At 37.6% G+C, this 6,000-nt stretch overlaps 1 protein-coding gene across 1 annotated transcript in view; it reads left to right on the forward strand.

Annotated features, from left to right (window-relative positions):
* Zdhhc15 (zDHHC palmitoyltransferase 15) overlaps positions 1-6,000 on the forward strand; it is a 95,831-nt gene extending 89,831 nt beyond the window's left edge. The window contains exon 12 of the mRNA XM_006991564.2: positions 1,787-6,000. The gene's annotated coding sequence lies outside the window, so the exon portion shown is untranslated. The remainder of the gene's footprint in view (positions 1-1,786) is intronic.

Below are 6,000 nucleotides of genomic sequence, written 5' to 3' on the forward strand. Positions count from 1 at the left end.
ATATAATAATGACTACAATTATATTTGTAAAATCTCCAATCTGAAATCAACTTAAATATCTATCCACAAAATAATTGAAAATATTATACGTGTCCAAAACTATAGTTTTGTATATATTTTCCTTTATTTTGTTTTGAAGAACGTCTTAATTAAAGGATGAAATGAATATCCATGTTTGTAGCTTAGAATTAACAAACAATGGGGCTGAATAGGTAGGTGGCTCAGTGGTTAAGAGCACTGGCTACTTTTCCAGAGGCTCCAGACTCAGTTCCCAGCACCCACATGGTGGCTCACAACCAACTCTTACTCCAGTTCCAGGGGATTTGGCCTCTATTTGCACTGTGTATGCATGGTGCACAGATATACCTGCAGGCAGAACCCCACACACATAAAATAAACAGAAAATCTCAAAAACAGAATTAACATTAACACTAACTTTTTACTCTGTTTCAGTTTTGTATATAAAAAAAGAAATTATTTCCATAATCTTTACACAAAGACTCACTGATTATACATATTTCCTTCAAATTGAAAGGACAAATGTGGGAAAACCGTTTGCAAAATATGCAGCATACAGAAATTAACATCCTTAATTTAATAATTTCTTGCAAATCATTAAGGAAAGAAAAACACACAAGTTAGAAAATGGACAAAAGATATAACAATACAATCAATAAAATTAATAAATAAATTAGAAAATTATTCAATTTCACTGTAAAGAAGTATAAATTAACAAAATGTAACTACCAGTTTTTGTCTACTAAATCTGCCAGATTTTATGAATTATACTACCTAGTGTTATCAAAGACACACTGAAGCATGTATTCATATTTATTGTTGACATGCTTAAATTCACATATCACTCATTTGTGTGAAGGCAAGTTGATGTCATATATAAAAGCCTTAATATATATATATATATATAATTATTTATCAATTTATTATAATGTCAGAATTTTTAAAATAAAACTAAGTATCTACTAATAGGAGACTGATGAAACAAACCATTCCAACATTCTAATAAAATATTACTAAAAATTTTAAGAATATTATACAATGATTAAAATTGTTATTTTAAAGAACAATTGACAGGATTGTATAAAATACTGTATGAATGAAGTTGTTTGTGTGTTTGTGTATGTATGGTGGTATAGACTAAATCTAACTTTAAGGTTTTATCCATCTTTTCATTACTAGGAATAAGGCTATGAATGCTGTCCTTGAAAAGAAGTCAGTTGGAATCATTTTCATGGGACAGAATCCAGAAGCAAAATTACTATTATGAATATTTTTCGTTCTTTTAAATGTTTAATTACTATTTGTTTGTTTGATTGGGGGTGGGGCCCCGGCATGCCATAGCAAAGGGGTGTCAGAGAACAGCTTGCAGGAATCATTTTTCTCCTTCCACCATGTGGGCTCAGGGGATTGAACTCAGGTCATCAGGCTTGGTAGCAAGTGCCTTGACCCTCTGGGCCATCTTTGTCTTTTTAAAACATATTTTCTTTTTCTTTTTTTTTTTTTTGGTTTTTCGAGACAGGGTTTCTCTGCGTAGTTTTGCGCCTTTCCTGGAGCTCACTTGGTAGCCCAGGCTGGCCTCGAACTCACAGCGATCCGCCTGGCTCTGCCTCCCGAGTGCTGGGATTAAAGGCGTGCGCCACCACCGCCCGGCTAAAACATATTTTCATAAAATGATTTTAATGGTTACAAATGATTATGGACTGGGTGCCACTAGGCAATCATGCATAGTTGTTCAACTCACCTGTAAATTTCTGTTTTTTATCCCCAGGAACCACCGTATCCCATGAGGCTTACAGACTTCAATGTTGAGAACCACTCTAATCCTCAAAATAAATCACCAAGCTGGATAGAAAGCTTCACAGTTTGGGTGTTCCATGAAATACGTGCTGTGCAGATGTTTCAGGACTTCGCAAATTGACTTTGCTGACTGAACTCATTTTGGAAACAATTGCTTCAAGCCAGTTTTTCTTTCTTACCCTCCTTCAATCCATGAAAGCCTAAGTATAAAATATATATCTTTATATTCATCTAGTTGGGTAAAAAGGACTTCAGAAGATTACCATGGAGTCTAATTTCCCCATGAAAGACTATTAATCATGTCTCTCTGCAGGGTCTTTATGGTATTGAGGGGAGTCAGCATGTGTTTGTGGCTTATGTTCATGGGCATATATAAACGTGTATGTGCTACAGAATTCTGCCAAAAATCAAGGTTTAAAAACTGAGGATTTTATTTAATCATGCTTTTCACCTAAATAGCAATTTAAATATTTGATGAACTCTGAAGAAACCCTATATCATGTAGCTGAAATTTAAGGAGATTAAAGAGACTGTGACCAAGGTCCTGTTGAGAATTGAACAATGTAAAACCTGTCCTGTCCCAGAAGTTTCTGAAAGCACCACAGCTAATCGGGAAGAACAGATCAGACTCCCATTTTAGTCAGCATAGCAATTAGCATTTGAAGGCCAAGCATGATGGTGCATGCCTGTCATCCCAGCACTTGGGAAGCAGAGGAGGACTCCTGCAAGGTCAAGACCAGCCTGGTTTTTCTACATAGTGAGTTCCAGGCCACATTGGGTTACATAAGGAAACTCTGTCTTGAAAAAGGCAAACAAAAAAAGAGAATTACTTTCTTAAAAACTTGTGATGCCGAGCTATGGTTAAAATCTATTTTAGTCATTTCTCTGCTATATAGCTTTATTTTAGCCTTTGTAAATTACTTTTATAATGGTAGAAATACTATAAGCCTAAGTTATGGACCATCCGTTTTATAAAAAGGATTTAAGGGTGATTTTCAGGTCTAATTATAATTCTGTTGAAGAAGGTAACGTTTCAGATATGACACTAGCCTGAGGATTAGCTAAAGGTCTATGTTTTCACAACAGGAGTTAATGTACAGAGTTAACTGAACAGTGATGCTGCAGTCCTCTGTTTTTAAGCTTCGGTGGCAGCTCAGCCATTAAGAGAGTTTACATCCATTTCCCCACTTATTTATAACCAGCCTTCCTTTCAGTCCTAGTGCCTGGATCAATGAGATGGACACTAATGCTGCTTCTTTATAATAATAGTACCTAAGAGTATTGATGTTTTTCATTTTTCAGCCAGCACTCTAATGCACAGCTGCTGACAATAAAAGCCCCAACTCTTAACAGAGATCAGTGGGAGTTACAGGCATCTCACAGTTATCAAGGAATTGAACTCCTTAAGAGATAGTTGGGTTTACTAAATTATTCTCTCTAAAATGTCTCTGAGTGAAAAAGAGTTGCCTGGCACAAACAAATCTGTGTTGGGGTGCCAGTGCAACTGAGAAGGAAAACAATCCAGTTATTTAGAGCAACAACCAGATGGGTCCATTTGGACCCCCTAGGTCATTTTAACCAAGGTGAGACTTTTAGCATCAGATAAATAGATTGTCCTCTGCATTTCATTTGAGAGAATACAAGACATGAATAAGTCTATTAGGGCGAGGGCCTAGGGACTGCTTCTAAGATTCACAGATTAAGGAGCAACCTAGAAGACTGTGCATGCTGGATTCATTGTGAAAATGTATACTCTTACACGGGAAGAGCTTTCCCTTTCCATGCTTCTTCGGAAGCACCTCTCTTGTCTAGGTTTCCCTTAGAAGCATATTTGGCCATCCACATGGCTCTATGATCCGCAGGCCTTACCTTCTAGTACCTTTCTCTAAAAGGGTGCAAACAGCACTTCCCAGCAAGTCAGCATCAAAGCAACCTTCCCTGACCCCACCTGTCACCTCTGCTAAGGGCCAAAAGCTGCTGGCTATGATGCGAAGTCAGGAAGGCGTCAGGAACTTCTCCTCTGTAGCGTGTATCAGCTAGCATCAGAGATCGTGTCACAAAGGACAATGTTAGTAAACGACAGGGAAGTAGTGGAAGGATAAAGCTCAGGTTAATGCAAGCTGATTGTTCAGTGTCTTAAGATGTATGCTGTCTCCAAAAGGCCAAATAAACCAGGGGTTTCTCTGGGTGCTTGGAGAAAGAAGAAACCCTATTCTTGTTTTAGTATCTTGATCCCATTAGTTTATAGACATTGATTATATCCCTATACTTAGATTCTTTGCATATTAATTACTGTATATAGGCACCTAAGTGGTTAGTTATTGATCAAGAAGACAGGTTTGTTTTATAATCCTCACACCCTGACCTCACTCGTTTGCTTCTTTTCCTTGGAACCCTGCCCAGTAACTTCTGTGGGATCTCATTCCCCAATCTTTGGTACTCTTCTTCCACAGTTGGAAAATGGAGCTACTTGTTAATATCCCACAGTTGAAAGGTGCTATGTAACTCCCTAGTGCTCTTACATATTTTTATTTGCAGGACTGGAAGGAAAAGTTTTACCATTACAGTATTTCTGAGCAAACAAATGTGCTCTCTTCTTTTCTTCCACACTCTCAGTGCAGAGTATTTTCTTCCAGAGCCTAGAGCATTTTGTTAATCTTCTTCTATTTGTTCCAACAATGTCCTTGGAAAGAGAGAATGGAAATTATTTTCCAGCAATTAAAGATAAAGGAAATAAAGTGCCATCCAAAAGCACATAGATATTGTGGAAAGCCCACTGTTCAAGAGACTTGACTGCCTAGTGCAGGAATTACCATGGACCACCTTAGAACACTGAGAGCAAAGAGAACAGAATCACATTCCAAAAGAATCCCTCTGCCTCCAAAATCTTGAAGTTTGTGATCTAGATAGCTCTTTATTTCTAATGCAATATGTGCCTCTTCCCTTCACTGGCCCAGTATGATTTGTGTATTTTGCATTAGATGGCATCAGCCAGTGCCATAATCTCCTGTGGCACCCAGATAGCCTGATCTCAGGGTTCACTTTTCCAGAGAAAATAATGTGCTTCCTCATGTTCGTGCCAAATTGCACAGAGCATAGGCATTTATGTTAATGGATGTTTAAGCACAGTCCTGGCAGGTATGTTTTAAGAATACTGTGTATACATTACTGCAATATACAACCTAAGATTTAACCAGGCTGCAACTGACAGGAATGTAATAATCACTCATAGTCTGTCCCTTTCAACTCTTCATCACACATATCTACATGTGTGTACATTTACATGAACATGAATGTACACCCTTTTAAGGCAGACTGTTAGGTCATTAGAGCAAATATTTTACAGGGATGATTCTGCTCTCTCCTTTTTAATAAAGTCCAAAACCACAGGAAGTGAACATTTCATCTATCTATTCTAAAGTATCTGCTGTCAGAGTAGCTGAGAGACTCAGTTGGGCCAAAAGACATGCAGAGACACAGAGGACATCTAACAAGATTATCAGACCCTATTGCAAGTTCAATGTTTCATAAAATTCATGCACTCTGTCCAGTCAGGAGGAAAGAGTTGACAATGTATGCTACATTTGCATTTCTTTAACCATACCTGTAATATTCCATATTATATTGTAGCCTTTGCATGTGGGTATTATGTAATATAGTAAAAAATGGGTGGCTCTTACCAGCATGCAGCCCTTGATTTGTTTACTTTCCCCAAAAGGCTAAGGCTGTATCCTGCACAGTGTTCAAGACCATTAAATGTGTTCTTTGGAGCAGCCTAGTTAACATCCATCAAAAGAATGAGTTAAAACACACAGTGAATTCAATCTATCAGGATATAGGTTTTTGGTAGGGGATTGTTAAAAGAAAAGAATAATAAAATAAGATGCATTCAAAGAATAATTGCTTTCAGCCCACTGTCTAAATCAGCAAAGGAACACAGCAGGAAACCTGGAATTGGGTCTTGATAATGGATGAAATGTATTGGAGAGCCAGAAAAGGGAAGGCACTGGGGGACTGCAACAGTTAAGCTCAAGTCGCCAATTTGCTGTAAATCCCTTTTGCCATCAGTCTGCTCACAGTGACTGTACATAGCATTCTTAAAACCATGTGTCTTGCTGCAGAAATACTGAAAAATGCTGGTCATCTTTATCTTCCTATGTCCTTTATTAAAACAATATGCATAAA

This window comes from Peromyscus maniculatus, chromosome X (assembly GCF_049852395.1).
Source record: "Peromyscus maniculatus bairdii isolate BWxNUB_F1_BW_parent chromosome X, HU_Pman_BW_mat_3.1, whole genome shotgun sequence".
In the NCBI taxonomy this organism is placed as follows: domain Eukaryota; kingdom Metazoa; phylum Chordata; class Mammalia; order Rodentia; family Cricetidae; genus Peromyscus; species Peromyscus maniculatus.